Raw genomic sequence first — 21,652 nt, 5'->3', positions numbered from 1 at the left:
GTGGAGGAGGGAGGATCATGTGTGTTGTTTCTCATATGATGAGCTTGAATGAGACACCAAAAGAAGGATGTTAAAGGGGCCCTACAGTAGGGATGCATAAATATGTGAATGTGCAGATAGTAACTGAAGCTGTGAGTGTGTATATGACCATCTGCGAAGAAGAAATGGCAAAATAGGAACCACTCTCTGAAAAAGAAAGGGATTCCTATGGTGTCACCGTCAAGAAGAGCATTGCTTCCCTGATAAATACCTATTATAATAGACTTATTTGTTTAGGAAACAGGAAAGCATTAAAAAGGACAGCCATAGAAATCCTCAATTATAACATGTATATGACAGTGATGTGAATTAATACTAGGAATTTTATCAGAATCATTCAAATCCAGCTACCTTTTTCTTAAGTAACATTAATTGACAAGGGAAAAGTTACAGTTAAAAAACTTTATTATTTTTCATCTATTTTAATGTCTATTTATCTGAAGTGCAAAACTTTATAAATCAGGTTTATATTGACCTCCCCCCAAATTACCATAAAACATTCTAAGTATATACTACATTTTATTAGTTTGTCAACCCCTTAATGGTGGCTTGTGTGTCAGTGTATCTCCACAACTTGAATATAAATCTGTTGTACCAAGAGCCAGATTATTTGGTTCTTTGAATCTTTTTAAACACTTGGCTCAATTCCGATTATATAATTAATATTCAGTAATTTTTATTAGTTTCTAAATAAAAACGATTAGAATTTTTAGTGCACTAAATGGAAAATGATATGAGCTTCTCTTTTGACTTAATTTTATAAATTTAAGGAACCGACAGCCAAATTATCCCCTACTGTTGAGAGATATCTCTACTGAAAAAGGGAGAAACATTTTATTGATATAAATACATTTAATTTTTATTAAATTTAATACACGACAGGCACCATGAATAATTACTAAGGACTTATACTCTTTAAGAAAAATGGAGAAGCCTTTCTTTACCTCTAGTTAGGAAAAAAAGAAAGTTAATCTGTCACAGCACACACACAAATGCAACCATACACACTATTTTAGGTTATGTGTTTTCTTTTTTTTTTTTTTTTTTTTCCGCGGTACGCGGGCCTCTCACTGTTGTGGCCTCTTCCATTGCGGAGCACAGGACGCGCAGGCTCAGCGGCCATGGCTCACGGGCCCAGCCGCTCCGCGGTATGTGGGATCTTCCCAGACCGGGGCACGAACCCGTGTCCCCTGCATCGGCAGGTGGACTCTCAACCACTGCGCCACCAGGGAAGCCCAGGAAATAGTAATTTTTTAAGAAAGAAAGCTGGAAGAAAAAGAGGAAGGTAGATAGGAAAGAAGGATGGAATGAAGGAAGAATTAGAAGAGAAAGCGAAGGAGGGAGGGAAGGAAGAAAGGAGAAAGAGAAGAAGGAAAGAAGGAAGGAAGCTGGACCCCTGTACCCCTCCCATAGTTCTCACCCTTCACAGAGAAGGTCACATCTACCACTGGTGCTGGTGCTTTGTAAACTCCAGCTGAAGAACGCAGTTCACATGTTTCTTTTGGCTAGCTCCTTCCTGATAATTCACTATCCCTACTCCCTCAACCACTCTCTCCCATTTCAATGCTGGGTATTCAGAAGAGACAAGCAAAACAGAACTCCCAGGAATCTATAGCTATGTCCGAGTCCCTTACTGCTGACGAAAGGGACAGAACATAATAACCAGGGGAGAGCTAACCTTTGTAAAGAAAACATGATAGAAAAATCCAGCCCCACAGTGTACATGAAATGGTCCTTTTTATGTTCCCTCCACATTAGTTCTCTCCTAGAGCTGTAAAGTAGTATCTGGTGGCTCAGACTAGTTGAGAATTTCTAAGCACACCAGCTGCTCCTTAAATTCTTCTAAGAATCCCCTAGGATAACATTAAGTTTAAAGCTCACAATTCCCTTGTGCACAGTAGCCAACAGTGCAGTTTCATCGTCAGAGCCTGTTTGAACCTGTGGGAAAATCCACTGACGTGTGGAAAGAGCCATATATATTGACTACAAATTGACAGCGCAGCGACCAAAGTTACAGCTTATAGAGATCAAGGGGAAAAAGTCAGGTTTTTTTTTTTTTTCAGAAGGCTGGTGCCAGAAAAAAAAAAAAACTAAAGAACATGTGTCTCCACATTCTCTTTTTAAAGATAAGGAAAAGTATCAGTGAGATTAAGTGCCCGAGCTGAGTTGACAAGTTGAGACCGCAACAGTAAAGAGCCTCCTGTGCTTTCGACTGTATCACACTTCTCCAAACCTAGTGATTTTTTTACACATTATCATTGAGGAACTGCAGAAAAGACTATTGTCCTCTATCATCATCATCATTACTGTGTTAAATACGGGTTGAGAAAAAATATTACAGAAAATAATTGTTAATTGCCTACTAGTTGCTAGATGCTGGGTTAGGCTTTTAGAGGTGGGATGGGTAGGAAGAGCATTAAAATCGTCAGATAACAGCTTATTTGGGAGATGAGAAACTGATAGCTAGAGGATAAATAATAATTCCAGAAGGTAAAGGGAAATCCCTAAGTGACCACTGTCTGTAGTTCCCTCAACTAAAGTCCAGAGAGGACAGAAATCACTGTGGTTGGAATTGTCTTGAAGGACTTCCTGGGCAAGTTGAGATCTCTGTACTCTGGAAGGCTGGGGAAAATTTGGATAAGCAGTGGTATTTACATAAACATGGCTTAATGAGTAAGGATGATATATGCAGAGACCTTTTTATTAAGCCTTCTAAAACCCTGACACTTGTGGATTTGTCCACGTATGTCAAATGACAATGTAGAAGTGAAACTTTTTAAATGTTATAGTTCTTATCTATATAAAAAACAAATAAAAAACAACAAAAGAGAGCAGAGGACATTTTTAGACTGGATAATGTAAGAACTTGGTAGAATATTGCCTCAGAGAAAGAGAGAACCATTTATGCAAAGGCATTGAGAAGCTTCTACACAGTGTCGCTGGGTATTCATATCAACTTGAGAAAGGATGTGTAGAGAAGAGGCCCTTCTATTCCCTCCATCTATTTAAGCAAACAACAGAGGAATTCTTTTGTACACTAGGAGAAAGGGCATTCTGGTGGCTTCAGAAATATGTGGGAAATAAGGGTTTTTTTCTCAAAATGACTGAAAACATTGCCTAAAGCAAAATAAAAATAAAAGTCAACTGGCTGCCCTGGTTTTACCTTTTGAAAGCAAATGAGCTCACAGTCTCTCTCGATCTCACTCCCTAGCTTCTCCTTTGTTCCTTCGCATTTCCCTTTCATTCTTTCTTCTTTTCTCATAAATTTATGTATCATATAATAATGGAAATTACATATTTAGAATGGTGCTACCATCAAGATAAATGCATCCAAATGCCAAAAAGAAAAAGAAACAAGAGAGAAGGAGAGAGTGTAACACAATACATCAGCGACAGCAGAGGCAGATACATTTTTATATGCAGATAAATCTAAATGCATATTCCCATTCGCCTACATTCCATTTGTATGACTTGAAGATAGTTAATTAATCTCGTTGAGTTTTCTACTCAACCCAGGATGGTTACAAGAGGCCTCATGCAGTTCTGGGCTAGTACAGTAACAAAAAATTTTAATTCTTACTCTTGCTTCCTCACTAGAAATCAATAAATATTTCACATTTTTTCCTTTATAATAAAAAAGTAGATCCTTGTGAAATTTTGCTACATATTAGGTGCCAGTGAAAAGTTGTATTTTTAAACTAATCCACTGACATCAAAAGAAGACATTTTCCCAGTGGATGAAACACGGTTAATTCTTTTCAATGTGTGTAAGTTAGTTTTGAATCAATGACACTATTTTCTGGGATCCTTATTTATTTTTAGAGAAGAATGAAAACATGCAGCTATTTTAACATATGCACATAGGCACTTGAACTAAACTCACACATCTCATTGAATGTGAATGTGAATATAAATGTGAATATTACAGAAAGCTGAGTTTAATTTTCCAAACATGCTTTGCCTAAGATACTCCTAAATTCAAAACAATGTCTATGTCATATAACTTCACTCTGAGTAAAAATAAAACCCAGAGTAATAGTGTCAATATCACACAAAAATTTTTGAATAGTCTTGTGAACAATTTCAGTTTTGGAAGAGTGAGTCCTCGGTATTATCTTTCATATGACAAACGTTCCGTTTTTGTGAGCTTTTAGAAAGTTTAGATATCATGGAATTTCATCACCAATAAGGAATATAAAGTGTCAATATCTCAGAGCTTTGTAGCCACTGGTATACTTTATATTCAGGATGATGGTCAAACCAGAAAGACCTGGGAAAAATTAAGTAGAAAGGAAAATCTGAAAAAGAAATGAGTCAAATATATATATCTAGATATCTAGATATATCTAGATATCTAGATATATATAGATATATCTCCATTTACTTTATCCAGGCAACCAAAAATAAATAAAACAGTAATAGTTTCTAATTGAACTATATTTTAGAGGAAACAAAGAAATTAACATTAAAATGGGAAACAACAATGCTGTAGGTTTGCTATTCTTTATCTGGATTCAGAGCTCCGTGAATTGGATAAATGAAATTTTCTGATGAAATTAAATCAACCACATTTCTTGTTCATCCTTAAACAAATTCTGCCACAAAATTTAAAAATCTCATTATGCTAACCCAAATCATGCTTTGCTTTAAGCTCTAAGGTATTACATATCTTTCTAAAGTATTAACAACTGAATCTACAACTACATGAGAATAAAAACCAAATGACTCAATAAAATACAATATGTCAGAATAATACTGTTTTTACAAAGTCCTTATTTCATTGTACTTGTACACGCCCCAGAGGTAACATGCACAGAAGTGGCCTGTAATGTAAAAAGCAATGTAATGATATTAACCATCATTTAGCCTATGTGTTCTTTCTTTTTTATACTCCTTATTTTTATTCTTCTCTTTCTTTTTTTCTTTCTCTCTCTCCCTTTTCTTATTCATTCAGCACATATTGAATACCTACCTCCAGGCAGAGAACAGGTGAGAAAGCTGTGCGTTTTACCTTTAGAGATTTATTTCATCACTATACATATTTTCTACTACTGCAAGGCCTCTTTTGGACTTGTTTTCAAAGGTAGTTTATGAGCCTTACAAGGAAATGACACTGATAACTTGAGTTTGATCAAAATATTATCCTCTAACATGATTCTATGTGTTTTTTGGATATTTCAAAAATTAAGATGCATCATTAAAGATCAGGCATTTTCCAACTTAGAAAATATGAAAGGTAATGTACAACAGATTCTGAATACAGTTCTATGTGAGTGATTCATGAAAACAGAAGTATAAATGTGTTGTTCAAATGACTGATGTTCTGCACTGAATAATTATACCTCAGTGAATTACATCTTATGCCTTTGAGGATCTATGCCTTTCTCAAAACGGAAGAAAATACTAGCAGTAATTATGTTGGGATTTATTACCATGTTTCTTTTTTAATTATCTTCAAATTCATCCAAACTACGCTCATTCAAGCCGGTGGCCACAGAAACTCACCATTTTTCTTTGCTCTTCTTGACCTCGTCATCCTTCTTTTTACATATACTGTTCCTTGTTCCTAGACTGTATCTTTCCTGCCTTTCACTCAGAAGCAGTCCAGGACTACGTGGGCCAGGGCAGGGGAAAGAGAAAAAGAGTAAAGCTCCAGAGCTACTGCTTTTATACTTTCTCACACCTGGTTCATTTCTCCAGGTATCTGAACATATCCATCGCATAGACCTTTTCTTGTTATTCCACTCAGAATCCTCACCTCAGCCTTACAAACCACAACCTAGGCTGTGAAGACTCTTGAGTTGTGGTCCCCTCACTATGCTACAACTTTGCTATCTGCTTCATTCCCCCTCCTTCTAAAGCATTTATTGCTCTACTTGCCACACCTTAAACCACGGACTTGAAGGGTTTCAGGACTACATTTTTGTTGTTATTTATCATTGTTGTTATTTTATCTTTAAAAAAATAATTATTTTCAGTTTTAACCTACAAACTTCTTTTAACAGTCACTCCTTCAAAAATGTCATTGAAATGACAAGGGTTTTTATAAAAATAAAATTAAGTCCAAACCAACATTGGAAGACCTGGAATGCTGCAGTGCAGTTACAATACCACAGGGTTAGAAGCAGAGCTGAGAAAGAAGTGGGTCAAGGGGAGTCAAGTGGGCAAATAGACAGACTGTCATCAGCTACACTCCACATGCCCAAAGCCACACCCCCAGGGGATGACTGGCTCTGTCTTTCAGTTAGAATCGGGAGAAAAACTCTTGAGTGGGGTTTCTGCTGTAGAAGACTAGTAAGTTGGGCTTTGTGGAAAGATGGCCAAGTGACCAGAAAACCTATGATGACAAGAAATGGAAGATCTCTGCTTGCCCTAAAGAAAGCCTTACCTCTTCTGCAACACCTCAGATCAGTAAGAAGATTTATGCTGTTTAAAAGCAGAGAGGTAAAGGATATGAAAAAAGAACTCTACCAAAAAGTTGCCAATAAAAATAAGAGGGATACTTCAACAAGTAAACAAGAACATAATACTGCTATTACTATGACTACTCTTAGGTTAAATTTACATGTAGAATTTATTAGTGCCAGACATGGTACTAAGCATATTATAAGCATGAATTCATATAATTATCACAACAATCATAGGTATTATCCCCATTTTATAGAGAAGGAAAATGAGGTCTAGAAAATTCTAATACCTTCACCAATTTCTTATAACAAATACATGAAAGAGCCACAGTTTGAGCCACAGGTTAGCTGGCCTCTAGCTTATTTGTTTTTCATGAATAAGTCATTTCTACATTAATATCTGCAACTCAGCAGTTTCTAGACTCTAGAAGCTTATATAAGCAAACAACTCCCTTGCTAGATCTCGTTTTAAAAAACATTTCTGCTAGCTATCCAGAATTCTCATATGTGATCTAAGTCAGTGCCTGAGCCTGAACTTTATAAACTTCCTCCAGTGACTCTCCTAATGGGGGCCCTGAAACCCAGCCTCAGGGATTGAACTCTCCCATCCTAAGGCAACCGACCATGCTTGACAATATATGTGTATGCAACTTGATTTTTGAATAGGGTTTGACATTTTAATTTCCAGGTTGCCTTTGTCTGCTCAGGCTGTCATAACAAAATACCATAGACTGGGTAGCTTAAACAACAGAAATTTATTTTCTTGAAGTTCTGGAAGATGGTAGGTTCAAGATCAAGATGTTGACCAATGCAGTTCCTGGTGAGAGCTCCTTTGCTACCTTGAGGACAGCCATCTATCTCCCTAGTGTGCCCTCATATGGCAGTGGATTAGAGCACACCCTATGACCTCATTTACATTTATCACCTCCTCACAAGCCCTATCTCCAAACACAGTCACATTGGGCTTTACAGCTTCAACATTCGAATTTGGGGGGAACACGTTCTGTCTGTAACACAGACCCGATACAAATTAGAACAGGCGAACAGAAATTCTCAAGAATAGCTATTAGCATCAGCTCTAGCCTTGTTGACACTCCTGACTTTGGAGAAACACACCCGTAGGTTCAGTATCATGGCCATGACTGTACTGCAGATTTGACTCTGCTTCCCTGTCTCCCAATTCAAAATGGGAGGAAAGATCAAAAATATTTCAAGATAAAGTATACTCAAAATGTTCTTTTTTTTAAGATTCAGTGGAATTCCTTAATTTTCTTTTTTTTTTACTTTCCCAAATAAACATAAAACCTTGGATCACAGGAAATCATTGTTTTTAGATATTTCTTAGAACTTTCTGACATTTTTCTTGCTCAATTAGTGATCCAATATGCATAATTATTTTTATACAAAATTGACTAAAACTTGCCCAAAAGTTTGAATTTAAGCAGTCGATACACAATTTTTATCCATTTGTTAACTTGTTTACAAAATAATGTGCTGTTTTACTAAATTCAACTAGTTGTTTTCTTTGTTTTATTTTTTAATTTGCCTGCCTGTTTAACCACTGTGTGTGTGCACACATAAAGACAGAAAAATCAAAAAGGGTAGAATAAAATCCATTTTAAATGCCTTACAATTTTTCCACAGCCTCTAAAGGATTTGAGTATAAGAGAGAAAAATTGTATTTGTATTGCTTGGAAGTAGCTGCAATGGTAAATTTAAACAAAATAAGCCATTCTCTGTCTCTTCTCATTATGTGAAAGCAAAAGGAGTTGGGGGGAAAAAAGACGTATCTCATGGAGAAGAGTCTTCTCTTTTCTCCTCATTATTTTAACAAGAATATCATTTTCTCATGGGGACTGTGAGAGCATGACCACGTGTTACCTACCACTTCTCATTATATATATATATTTTTTTTAATTTATTTTTGGCCACGTTGGGTCTTCGTTGCTGCGTGTGGGCTTTCTCTAGCTGCGGCGAGAGGGGGCTTAGTTGCTCTGCAGCATGTGGGATTTTCCTGGACCAGGGCTTGAACCCATGGTTCAAAAAAAAACTATACAATGAAGCAGTATTTTATTTTTACATAAAGCATTTTTACTTGCTCTCTACCTGCTTTTTTGCCAAAAAAACATTTTCCCTCACTGAACACTCACTTACAGTATAGTGTTCATCCAGGAAAACAGCCTCAGCTACTCTTATACTTTATGACTGTGAATTCTATTTCACGAGGTTTGTTTGTTGTGTTCTTTTTTTTTTTGTCTGGGTTGTGTCTTCATTGCTACGCACGGGCTTTGCTCTAGTTGCAGCAAGCTGCAACTCTTTGTTGTGGTGCTCGGGCTTCTCATTGTGGTGGCTTCTCTTGTTGTGGAGCAAGGGCTCTAGGCACGTGGGCTTCAGTAGTTGTGGCTCGCGGGCTCTAGAGCGCAGGCTCAGTAGTTGTGGCACACAGGCTTAGTTGCTCCACAGCATGTGGTATCTTCCCGGATCAGGGCTCGAACCCGTGTCCCCTGCATTGACAGGCGGATTCCTAACCACTGTGCCACCAGGGAAGCCCTCACCAGGTTTGTTTTAATCTATTCAGGCAATATACATATTATTGTATAGGAATGGCAGGGAGGCCACCCAGAATAAAAACCATGTCATGTGGAAGCTTCAGCTTCGTCTTTAAACAACAAGCCATTTCACTGCCTTGGCTCTGGACTCATTGGTTTGTGGTCTGTATTCATGTTTGGTTTATTGCTTTGTTTCCCAGTTCATTCACTGCCCAGTCACTTGTTCTATGCCTCAAAGTCTCAGTCCACTTATATGAGTGAATTGAAGGCCCACAAATCTACTGTCGATTCCTTCTTGTGTATTTTCCATTTCAGTTATTGCATGTGTTAGCTCTGATTGGTTCTTTTTTTTTTCTTTGTGCGGTATGCGGGCCTCTCACTGTGTGGCCTCTACCGCTGCGGAGCACAGGCTCCAGACGCGCAAGCTCAGCGGCCCTGGCTCACGGCCCCAGCCGCTCCGCGGCATGTGGGATCTTCCCGGACCAGAGCACGAACCCGTGTCCCCTGCATCGGCAGGCAGACTCTCAACCACTGCGTCACCAAGGAAGCCCTTGGTTCTTTTTAATAGTTACTCTTTGTTGATGTTCTCACAGTGTTCCTCCATTGTTCTCCCAAGTTCAGTGAGCATCTTCATTACCATTGCTTTTAACTCTTTATCAGATAATTACTTATATCCATTTTCTTAAGGTTTTTCCCTGGGGTTTTATTGTTCTTTCTTTGGCACAGATTCCTTTGTCTTCTCATTTTGTTTGACTTTCTGTGTCTGCTTCTATGAATTAGGCAATACAGTTGCCTCTCCCAGTCTTGAAGGCATGGCCTTGTGCATGTGCACCCGTATGTAGACTGCATATGCCCAGTGGTTTGGGCAACAGGGCTGGAGCTGGATCCTGACATGGGCCAGGACTTTTCCTGGGGCCCGCCAAGGGCCGCCACCTTGGCAGAAGGGCTGGAGCTAGAGCCAGCTGTGGGCCAGGGGGCATGCTAGGATAGTCCTGGCAGGCTGGCTAGAATGCCAGGTTCTTTTCCATCTGCTGCCTCTGAGCTGGGACTCAGAGCAAGTGAGTTTGTGCATGAGCCCATACAAGTAAAGTCTCAATTTCCTATAGCTCTCTAGCTCTCTCCCTAAGCCCCACTTGTTTTCAAGGTTCATAATCCGCTGCTCCTGAAGCTGCTGGGAGAGATTTCCCTTTCTCTTCTTTGTTTGCACAGCTCCTGGGGGTTTGCTTTGGATTTGGCCCCGCCTCTGCTTGTAGGTCACCTGGGGGCATCTGTTCCCCGCCCAGACAGGACGTGGTTAAAGTAGCAGCTGATTCGGGGGCTCTGGCTCACTCAGGCCAGGGGGAGGGAGCGGGTATGGTAGTTATAATTGAAATGTGGGGAGAACCTGCGGTGGCAGAGGCTGGCATGAAGTTGCACCAGCCTGAGGCGCGCCGTGCGTTCTCCCAGGGAAGTTGTCCCTGGATCCCGGGACCCTGGCAGTGGCGGGCTGCACAGGCTCCCGGGAGCGGAGGTGTGGATAGTGACCTGTGCTCGCACACAGGCTTCTTGGTGGCTGCAGCAGCAGCCTTAGCGTCTCATGCCCGTCTCTGGGGTCCGCGCTGATAGCCGCGTCTCACGCCCGTCTCTGGAGCTCATTTAGGCGGTGCTCTGAATCCCCTCTCCTCGCACACCCCGAAACAATGGTCTCTTGCCTCTTCGGCTGGTCCAGACTTTTCCCCGGACTCCCTCCCGGCCAGCCGTGGCGCACTAACCCCCTTCAGGCTGTGTTCACGCCGCCAACCCCAGCCCTCTCGCTGCGCTCCGACCGAAGCCCGAGCCTCAGCTCCCAGCCCCGCCCACCCCGGCGGGTGAGCAGACAAGCCTCTCGGGTTGGTGAGTGCTGGTCGGCACCCATCCTCTGTGCAGGAATCTCTCCGCTTTGCCCTCCGCACCCCTGTTGCTGTGCTCTCCTCCGTGGCTCTGAAGCTTCCCCCGCTGCCACCCCCCCGCCCCTGTCCCCGCCAGTGAAGGGGCTTCCTAGAGTGTGGAAACCTCCCACTGGTGCAGGTCCCGTCCCTATTCTTTTGTCTCTGTTTATTCTTGTTTCTTTTGCCCTACCCAGGTACGTAGGGAGTTTCTTGCCTTTTGGGAGGTCTGAGGTCTTCTGCCAGCGCTCAGTAGGTGTTCTGTAGGAGTTGTTCCACATGTAGCTGTATTTCTGATGTATTTGTGGGGAAGAAGGTGTTCTCCACGTCTTACTCTTCCGCCATGTTGAAGGTCTCCCTTCTGGGAATATTCTTTTTTTTTTTTTTTGCGGTATGTGGGCCTCTCCTGTTGCAGAGCACAGGCTCCGGACGCACAGGCTCAGCGGCCATGGCTCAAGGGCCCAGCCGCTCCACGGCATGTGGGATCTTCCCGAACGGGGGCCCGAACCCGCGTCCCCTGCATCGGCAGGCGGACTCTCAACCACTGCGCCACCAGGGAAGCCCTGGGAATATTCTTAATTTATTATTCTTACATCTTCTTTTACTCCTAGAGATACAAGTATCATAGTGAAATTTTTTGCTGACAGCTAAAATTCTTGCTTAGTATTCTATTTCCTGTAAAAAGGGATTCGATTATATAAATGTGACATGTGTCAAAAGGTAATTTCAAACATTAAAAGTATCATCTTAACTGGAGGCTACCACCTACCTGAGTTTAAAGAATAAAGTTTTTAATCATTTAATAATATTAAACATATTTTCAATTTCAATCATTTTAAATTTTATATCAAAAGCCATCTTTTCAATGTTTGATATAAGATACAATTGTGTGAATGCTGTTTTTCAGCATGTTACCAGACGCCAAATCACATTTTGTCCTTTCTGGGTTTGGATGTTCATAGCACATAGTTTTTATCAGAATTAGAACTCCGAGTCTGTGTTCCACATAGTACCAAATCTGCAAAACAACCATTCCAACACATAAAATGCACTGATGACCTGTCTATCCCTGACAGCGATGATTTTGACAGAGCAGAAATGAAGACAGCTAGGGCTGTATGCCCTTTAAAAGCAGTCAAAATTGTTCAACATCAAGAGAAAAAAAAAAAAACAGAAACTGTCACAATGCAAATGTTTATTTCAACTTAAACAGTCTATTGTAACCAAATACACAAATAACTGACTTCGTTTTGTGTATATAGAAAGGTAGGCAGTCTTTAGAAAACACAAAGAATTGATAGTGTTAACTTACTGAAAATCAGAATTGATGAGATAAAGGAAAATAAATAAATAATGTTAAACCAGTTTCCTTACCAACTAGCCAACTGACATTAAAAAGAAAAGGATTTTTTTTTGGTCTGCTCTGAACTATATGCTGCTCCATAAGTTACTTTTATAGACTCCATACAGAGTAGTATCTGATTTAGGGTTTTTTCATTACCTCAATGACCAAAAGTCATGGGATTTTATCAGCATGTAAAAATCATTTAAATACAAATGTCTCTGCATCCATTATTTAGAGTAAGTCTATAAGAAACATAAACAAAACCAGAGAATTTCACTGGATATTCAACATTATACTGAAATACATGATTTATTTTTGTATTCTTTATTGTGTGGAATTGCATTAATATAAGAAAAGTCATGCTTGAGGATATGGGGAGGGGAAAGGGTAAGCTGTGACAAAGTGAGAGAGTGGCATGGACATATATACACTACCAAACATAAAATCGATAGCTAGTGGGAAGCAGCCACATAGCACAGGGAGATCAGCTCAGTGCTTTGTGACCACCTAGAGGGGTGGGATAGGGAGGGTGGGAGAGAGGGAGACGCAAGAGGGAAGAGATATGGGAACATATGTATATGTATAACTGATTCACTTTGTTATAAAGCAGAAACTAGCACACCAATGTAAAGCAATTATACTCCAATAAAGAGGTAAAAAAAAAAAAAAGACAAGTCATGGAGAGAATGTCTGGAATTATATTTGTATGAGAAAGGTGGTGGACAGATAATTTTGCAATATTGATAAAAATAAAATATCTTAGCGACAAAGCAGCGAGCCAGAATCTGTTTAGAAGTGCAGAGCGAGACGTTTCTCCATGCTACATGGAGACTAACAGTGGACATCCAGAAGGACATTCAACCCCCAAAGCAATAGACAATGATATACATCTGGAGAAAATATGTCACAGAAAATAAAATCCAGGGATGCAATCAGATGCAGAGCATGTGGATACAGAATAATGTAAAGAGAAGGACTAAAAAAGATTGGTGGTTTTTGATGCTGGATGAAACATGGAATTCAGAGGAACATCATTGGTATTTTGATTTGCTGTCAATGTTTCTTTGCTGTATGGCTTTTTTATTAGCATCCTTAAGAATACAACTACCAACATGATTTCATTTTAAGAGCCATATTATATTTAAGTATCAATTAATAGCTTATATAAGAAAATTACTTTTTGTTCAACTACATGATTTTTAATTTAATTTTATTATATATGTAATCTAACACACAATGAAGGTTAAAAGTGAATTGCCAAACCACACTTTTGATCGAAACCTACAATCATCTGGGGCCCTTGTTAAAAATAAAGGTTTCTGGGGCTTCCCTGGTGGCGCAGTGGTTGAGAGTCCGCCAGCCGATGCAGGGGACACGGGTTCGTGCCCCGGTCCGGGAAGATCCCACATGCCGCGGAGCGGCTGGGCCCGTGAGCCATGGCCACTGGGCCTGCGCGTCCGGAGCCTGTGCTCCGCAACGGGAGAGGCCACAACAGTGAGAGGCCCGCGTACCACAAAAAAAAAAGTTTCTAGGGCCTCTAAAGGTCTGATCAAGTTCCTTGGAAACCACTGACATCAACTGTTTGTAAGCCCTCTAGCATCATTCTGTGTAGAATATACCACTGCACCTACTGTCAGTGTGCATACATAATTTCGAGTTACATTTGTTGCTTGGTGTAGGCCATTGTATATCTGTATACAGTGCTTGACTTTTTTTTTTTTAATCTTGGGAGACGAAAAAGAAAATGTAGGACCTCCCTGGCGGTCCAGTGGTTAAGACTCCATGCTTCCAATCCTGGGAGCAGGGGTTTGACCCCTGGTTGGGGAGCTAAGATCCCAAAAGCTGCGTGGAGTGGCCAAAAATAAATAAACAAAAAAAATTTTTTTAAGCCAAAGAAACAATAAAGCAACATTATAAAAAAAAAAAGAAAGAAACTGTAATGGTGGCTTTCTGTGAGGCAAAATCAACCACAAGAGGATGAAGCTGACTGTTAAGGCAGGTGTAGTCTGCCAGGCGTAATCTTTGACTCAGGTGAAAAATTTCTGCTTTCAGGATACAAAAATAATAGGGACTGGTTTACACTGAATTACTGGATAAATGTTTAAAATTTTGCCTTGATCCTAGGGATATGGAATTGATGGTCACACCTATTCTCCATTTGTTTCAGGACTCCATCACTGTGGAAATGTCATGTTGGCCTCCTTAACATTCATTTTGAAGATTAGATACATTCTAACTTAAAAAATTATCTATGCCGATTTTTGAAAACACCTGTGCTTTCAAACACTAAGCTCTATAAATTTATTCCATACTATACAAAGTACTACCATGCTCCAAGAGCTCCAGTATAATGACATCACCATATATTGGGGATTATTATTTAAAACAGTCTTTGAAACCCTGTAAGATTACTGTCGCAAAGGTTTGGGGAAACACTTTTACACAATTACTTCTTTAGGTTGAATGGCAAGAGAAATTCCTGCAGAATCATACTTCATATTTCATCTTATGAAATTGCTTGCATTTACTTTCTTATATTGTGATTTGGTTACTAGCCATAATTCCTTATCTCATCATTGCTAGGCACCTTAGAGCCAAACTTGTACCCCTCTCATAGTAAGTACAGAGGTTTTAACAGTGGGGGGGCCTCATTCTTAAATACTCTGTTGTACTCACCCTCCTTATTCTACTGTCTCCTTTTGTCTCACCTCAAATAATGAATTGAGGCATTAATTGGTAACACTAGTTATAGTAATACAGAGTAATAAACATGCTGCAAAATCTCACCAATCTCACGCTGACATGAACAGTCTAGGAAAGGTGTTTCTGGCAGGCTGAGTTTACCTCCATGTGGTCATTCCATAAGCCAGCTGACAGAGACTTTGCCGTCTTTAACACGTGGCTTCCAATGTAACAGAGGTCATCTTTATCCCACTAAATAGAAGGAACAAAGAACATGGAGGAATATACACAGAAGCTTCTTATGGGCCAGCCCTGGAAGGGATACCCATCACTTCTGTTCTCATTCCCCGTCTGGAACTCAGTGGCATGGCCTTGCCGCCCTGCATGGAAGGGGTGGGATTATAGTCTAATTATGAGCCCCAAGCAAAATTCAATGGCAATTTTTTTAATAGCTAGCAAGGAGTATCTGCTACAGACATATACTGTCAAGTCCCAAACCCTTACTGGACAGGCAGAGAAGATTAAATAGAAGTACCCATATGGAAGAATGGTTTTAAAATATTTATGATGCAAGCATAATGTGTTAGGTAAAAATGTGAGTTAAATACTGTAGGATATAAAAGTAGTTAAAATTTCAACATTCCTAAATTTCAAACTTTTGTTACACTTGCAGAAAATTAAACATTTAAGAACACGAGTAACAAGTGTTGTTTATATTAAGTAAATGGAAACTTTGTTTTTTTTTTTTTTTTTTTTGCGGTACGCGGGCCTCTCACCGCCGTGGCCTCTCCCGTTGAGGAGCACAGGCTCCAGACGCACAGGCTCAGCGGCCACGGCTCACGGGCCCAGCCACTCCGCGGCATATGGGATCCTCCCAGACCGGGACACGAACCCGCGTCCCCTGCATCGGCAGGCAGACTCTCAACCACTGCGCCACCAGGGAAGCCCCGGAAACTTTGTTTTTTATTTAAACTCGGGAAGAGAAAACATAACTAAAACTGAATTTAAGTTATTGTATAGTGCTTATATTTGTAGAACATATTTTTTTCAGATTTAAGGTTGATTTTGTTGATTCATGTATACAGAAAATTTTAGAAGAGATAAGCATAATATTTTGTTAGCAAAGCCATCTTGTTACACTGAATTATATAACATTTTAAAGAACAAGTCAAATGAAGAACAAAATCTTTTTTACGTAGTATCAACAGGGAGATAGATATATTTTATATACCTGTATTATAATATATTTTATATACCTATACTATATGAGTTACTTAGAACAGTCAAAATTATAAAGACAGTATAATGGTGATGGCCAGGACTGGAGGTAGGAAGAATAAGGAGTTATTCTTTAATAGGTATAGAGTTTCACCTCCATTTCAAATCTACATGATGAAGAGAGTTATGGGGGTGTCTTCACAACAATGTGAATGTACTTAATACCACTGAACTGTATACTTAAAAATGGTTAAGATGGTAAATTTTATGTTATGTGTATTTTAACCCAATTTAAAAATTTTTTTAAAGGAAAAACACACAAAGGATATCCGAAAGGATAGCACACAAAGAAGAAAGAAATGATTAATTTGGCAGTTAAAATAAGGGCAAAACTCCTAAATAAACATTAGCAATGTTTATTTAGACATCCACTCTCTGTATTGAAAGCCTAGTGTACTGGAACCAAGAGTTTATCCTAGAAACACAAGACCACAGTTTATTAAGACAACTATTAAGGAATGAATATCAACATATTAAAGGAGAGAAATCTCTGATCATCGCAATATACACTGAAATAGCAATTGACAGAACTCAGCATATGTCCCTTTAACAAAATCCTTAATCAGATAGAGATAGAAGGAAACGTCTTTAAGTTGCTGAAAGCATATCTGACATAAGCTCACGGGGGTGGCAGCTTTGTACTTCCTGGCATTATCACTGTCAACACATTTCTCACCTCCAGACCCGTCTAGTGCTTGGGCTCAATCCCTGTGAGCTACCCTTAATCCTCACCGTTGGTTGAGCTTAGCCACTGGGATCAGTTTCTTAAAAAGAGGAAGCATTGTTTGATGCTTCAATTATGTAGTTCCTAGAATTAAACACAAAGCCACGTTCAATCTCTGATGGGAATCATATCATTTCAAGGTCACTGCTTTGTCTGCTTGTGACATTCCTTAGGCATTTATTACAACTAATTTTGAACTATCTTATTGGGAAAACCCTGTGCCTTAATTTTACCTTTCCCTTCGTCTAATAACTCTTTTATCTGCCAATTCCTTTGTTTAGAAGAGCATATGCATTTTTCTCTTCAGTGTACACTTTTACTCCCACACATTTGAAAATGCAAAATTCATGGACGGAGGGTGTGCTGAGTAAATAGACCACGAGGTACACCACCACCTTCTGTAAAAGCAAAGAGAGGTTTTTCCAGCAGCTAGCCTGGTGACTTGTAAAAACCAGAGAAGACATAAAAACTTGAGAATTCTGCCAAAAGAAAAAAGCGAGAAGAGCGGGGGGGGGAGGGGGGGGTAATGTGCCGATACAAAGACAGAGAAAACCTCAGTTAATAACAACACAAACAGAACACCCCATCTGAAGGTAACTGGCAAAGACTTGAGGAGGTGTTTGCAGCTTCATGTCTGTGGGAGGAAGGAAAGAGTTTCAAAGGGCATTAAAGGGACACAGTCCCTGCTGGCTGCTTCAGGATTTGAGCAGGAAGTCTGCTGCACGCAAGCCTCTGAGAGTTCCCCACCCAAGGGTCTCCCCACCAGGATCGTGGGCACCCCAACACCCTGAGTGCTAAACCCACACCTCCCCCCACTCTGCAGCCAGACCCTTGAACTTGCTCCCGAGTGCTGCCCGGAGAGCAGGTCCAGTGACTAAAGTGCTCGCAGAAATGCAGATCAGCACAAACTGGAGCTTTAGCGCCACTTTCTGGAAAACAAAAGCAAGTTTCCAGCAGCCAGCCTGGTGAGTTGTAAGAAAAGAGAAAACATAAAGGCTTTAGAATTCGGCCACAAGAGGGAGCAAGAAGCGTGAACAGGTCGGCCCATAAAAGTCCTAGAGAAGCCCAAACACAGCTGCACCAATGAGCAGTTCCCAGCTCAAGACAACCAGTGAATTTTTTTTTTTTTTTTTTTTTTTTTTTTTGCGGTACGCGGGCCTCTCACCGTTGTGGCCTCTCCCGTTGCGGAGCACAGGCTCCGGACGCGCAGGCTCAGCGGCCATGGCTCAAGGGCCCAGCCGCTCCGCGGCATCCCGGACCGGGGCACGAACCCGTGTCCCCTGCATCGGCAGGCGGACTCTCAACCACTGCGCCACCAGGGAAGCCCCAACCAGTGAATTTTTAAAATCATCAAGGAAATACGCCATCACCAAAAAAGAAAATAGTAATTCTCCAACAACCTAGCTCAAATCCATGAAATATTGTGATCTAGATGATAAAAAAATCAAAATAGCTGTTTCGAGAAAACACTAGAGCAAAAAGACATCTGCACCCCCATGTTCACAGTTTAGCCAAGCAGGACGCTATGGGGTCTTCCTAGGACAGACTCTCCTATGTCCTATACCTGCCTCGTTTGTAGAACAGCTTTAGTCTCCCAGGCCTCCCCTGTGTCACAGAAGGCTGGCTCAAGAGTTAATGATTGAGAGAATGTGAACATGTAGTAAAAAAGACGGCAGCTGGGCCAGGAGAACTGGTAACAATTTAAATGATAGATCAGCCATACAGCAGTCACAGAATATTTAGTTCCTCCCTGAAGGACATAGATAACAGTATCTAACACATATTCCTGAGTTGTTTTGCGGATACTAAAACCTCCACCAGGTGGAAGACGCCATGTTGCTGCATAATGACCATGAGCATGTAGCCACCAGACCAACTTACCAAGAATACTCTAACTGGCAAAGTCATGCTTGTCATGAAGGAGAAATAAAGACTTAACAGAGAGACAAAAGCTAAGGGAGTTGATCACCACTAGCACTGCCTTGCGAGAAATGGTGAAATGAGCTCCTCAAGCTGAAGTGAAAAGATGCTAATTAGTAACATGAAAACATACGAAAGTATACGACACAGGGCGAGTAACAGATCAACAGAAGTGCTGCTCGTGGGCGAGGGATATCAAGAATAATGAAGAAAGATAATGAACATCAACCATGGCCTCAAGACCAACTGCAAGTAGCAAGGCCTGTAACTTTCCTAACCCTAGTGTTTCAATATTTTTGAGTTATAACTAGCCACAATCTTAAAAAATCAAGGACAAGACAAAATAGGTTTAAGATGGGGCAAGAGAGAATCTGAGTGGTGCAAGGGGTGGACATTAGCACACACTGTTGCTGTCCTGTTCTTATCCCTTGGCTTTCTTCTCTACACAGAGGGGGCTGCTTACTGTGACTATCCAGAGCCTTTTTCCTTAGGGCTTTTGGAGAACCACAGCATACCAGAAGCAGTTGGTCTCCTTGGAAGCAGTTAATCAATGATGTATAAGGAGTTGTGTAGATAAATACCCCTGCTTCCTCTTCCTTCACTGGCACAACTCTGTAGGATCATCTACACTTCATTCCAGAGTTCACCATGGGAATGATACACAGTAGCCCAAAATGGTAACTGTCTTCAAAGTCATCCTTTTTCAGTTTCTTCTCTTCCTTGTCTCATTTCCCCACTCTTCTATGGGTGTTTATTGGGATCACCTTCCTAAAGAACTCCTGGCGTTAAAATCCTTGTCTCAGAGCTTGCATCTAAGAAAAAAACTAAGAATACCATTAACCATGTTTATCCTTAATTTGTGAAAACTCTCCTATTTTATTGTTATCACACAAGGTATCTTTTCTTAAGTAATCATGTGTGTGTGTGAAGTGTTCCCCACTACTACAAATATATTCTATGAAGGCAAGAATTCTTTTATTGGAAAAAAAATTTTTCATTGAAGTATAGTTGATGTACAATGTCATAAGTTACAGGTATATAATATACCATTTATAGTTACCATAAAATATTGGCTATATTCCCCATGTTGTACAATTACCCTTGTAGCTTATTTTGTACATAATAGGTTGCACCTCTTAATCATCTACCCCTATATTGCCCCTGCCCCCTTCCCCCTCCCAACTGGTAGCCACTAGTTTGTCCTCTATATCAGTGAGTTTGCTTCTTTTTTATTATATTCATTATTTTTTTTTATTCCACACGTAAGTGATATATCTGTTCTTCTCTGACTTATTTCACTTAGCATAATACCCTTCAAGTCCATCCATGTTGCTGCAAATGGCAAAATTTCTTTCTTTTTATGGCTGGATAATGTCCCATTGCATGCATGTACACCACATCTTCTTTATCCATTCATCTGTTGATGGACACTTAGGTTGTTTCCATACCTTGGCAATTGTAAGTCATGCTACTATGAACACTGGGGTACGTGTATCTTTTCTAATTAGTGTTTTTCTGTTTTTCTGATATATACCCAGAAGTGGAATTGTTGGGTCATATGGTAGTTCTATTTTTAATTATTTGAGGAAACTCCATATTGTTTTCCACAGTGGCTGCACCAATTCCCACCAACAGTGCACGAAGTTTCCCTTTTCTCCACATCCTCTGAAGGCAAGAATTTTCTCTGCCTTGTTCACTACCATATTCCCAGGACTTATGACAGTGCCTAGCACATATTAAGTGCTCAAAACATGGAATAACTGAGTGTATTAAATAAATTGATTTTCTAACGTTGGCTCATCCTTTCCTTCCCAGATGAATACTACTTGGTCATGATGTGTTATTCTTTTACTTTGAGATTAAATTCAATTTGATAATAGTTTCTGTAGCATTTGTATCTATGTTCATAGGTTAGATTAGCTATTTTTATCTTTTGCTGTCTGTGGTCAGTAGCTTCTAAGATAATCCTCAACTAGTCCCGCCCCTAGGTCCACACCAATGTGCAAACCTGTCCCCCTGAGTGAGGCCTGGACTTACCAACTTAGATATTATGATGAATAGAGTAATATGATATGAGATGGGATGCCATTTTCAAAATTAGATTATTACAAGGCTGACTTTCATTTTGGGTTTGCTCTCTCACTCCTTCTCAGATCACTTGCTCCTGGGCCAGCCAGCTGCCATGCCACGAGTTCTATGGGGAGGCCCATGTGGTAAAGGACAGGTCTGCCAACAACCACGTGAGTGAATTCAGAAAGAGCCTTCTCCCAGCCTTCAAAAAGAGCACGCAACCCCAATGACAGCTTTGTCTGCAACCTCAGGGAAGACCTTGAGCCAACAGCACCCAGCTACGCCACACCCAGATTCCTGACCCACAGAAACCGTGAGGTAGTAAATGTTTGTTGTTTTAAGCCACTACCTCTTGGGGTATTTGTCATGCAATAATATATAACTAATATGTTGCCTTGTGACATATCTATGTTGTGGCTATTCTGTTTCATAAAATGTGTTGCGCTTCCCTGGTGGTGCAGTGGTTGAGAATCCGCCTGCCAATGCAGGGGACACGTGTTCGAGCCCTGGTCCGGGAAGATCCCACATGCCGCGGAGCAACTGAGCCCATGCGCCACAGCTACTGAGCCTGTGCTATAGAGCCCACGAGCCACAACTACTGAACCCGTGTGCCACAACTACTGAAACCCACGTGCCTAGAGCCCATGCTCCGCAACAAGAAAAGCCACTGCAATGAGAAGTCCGCACACCACAAGGAAGAGCAGCCCCCGCTCACTGCAGCTAGAGAAAGCCCG

General features: G+C 40.5%; 1 long non-coding RNA gene across 1 annotated transcript in view; it reads left to right on the top strand.

Annotated features, from left to right (window-relative positions):
- LOC116755750 overlaps positions 1–21,419 on the top strand; it is a 42,995-nt gene extending 21,576 nt beyond the window's left edge. The window contains exons 2-3 of the long non-coding RNA XR_004350450.1: positions 21,002–21,236; positions 21,380–21,419. This is a non-coding gene — a long non-coding RNA (uncharacterized LOC116755750). The remainder of the gene's footprint in view (positions 1–21,001; positions 21,237–21,379) is intronic.
- Positions 21,420–21,652: the final 233 nt, after the last annotated feature.

The sequence above is a fragment of the Phocoena sinus genome, chromosome 6, assembly GCF_008692025.1.
Source record: "Phocoena sinus isolate mPhoSin1 chromosome 6, mPhoSin1.pri, whole genome shotgun sequence".
Taxonomy (NCBI): domain Eukaryota; kingdom Metazoa; phylum Chordata; class Mammalia; order Artiodactyla; family Phocoenidae; genus Phocoena; species Phocoena sinus.
This window is presented reverse-complemented; position numbering and strand designations above follow the sequence as displayed.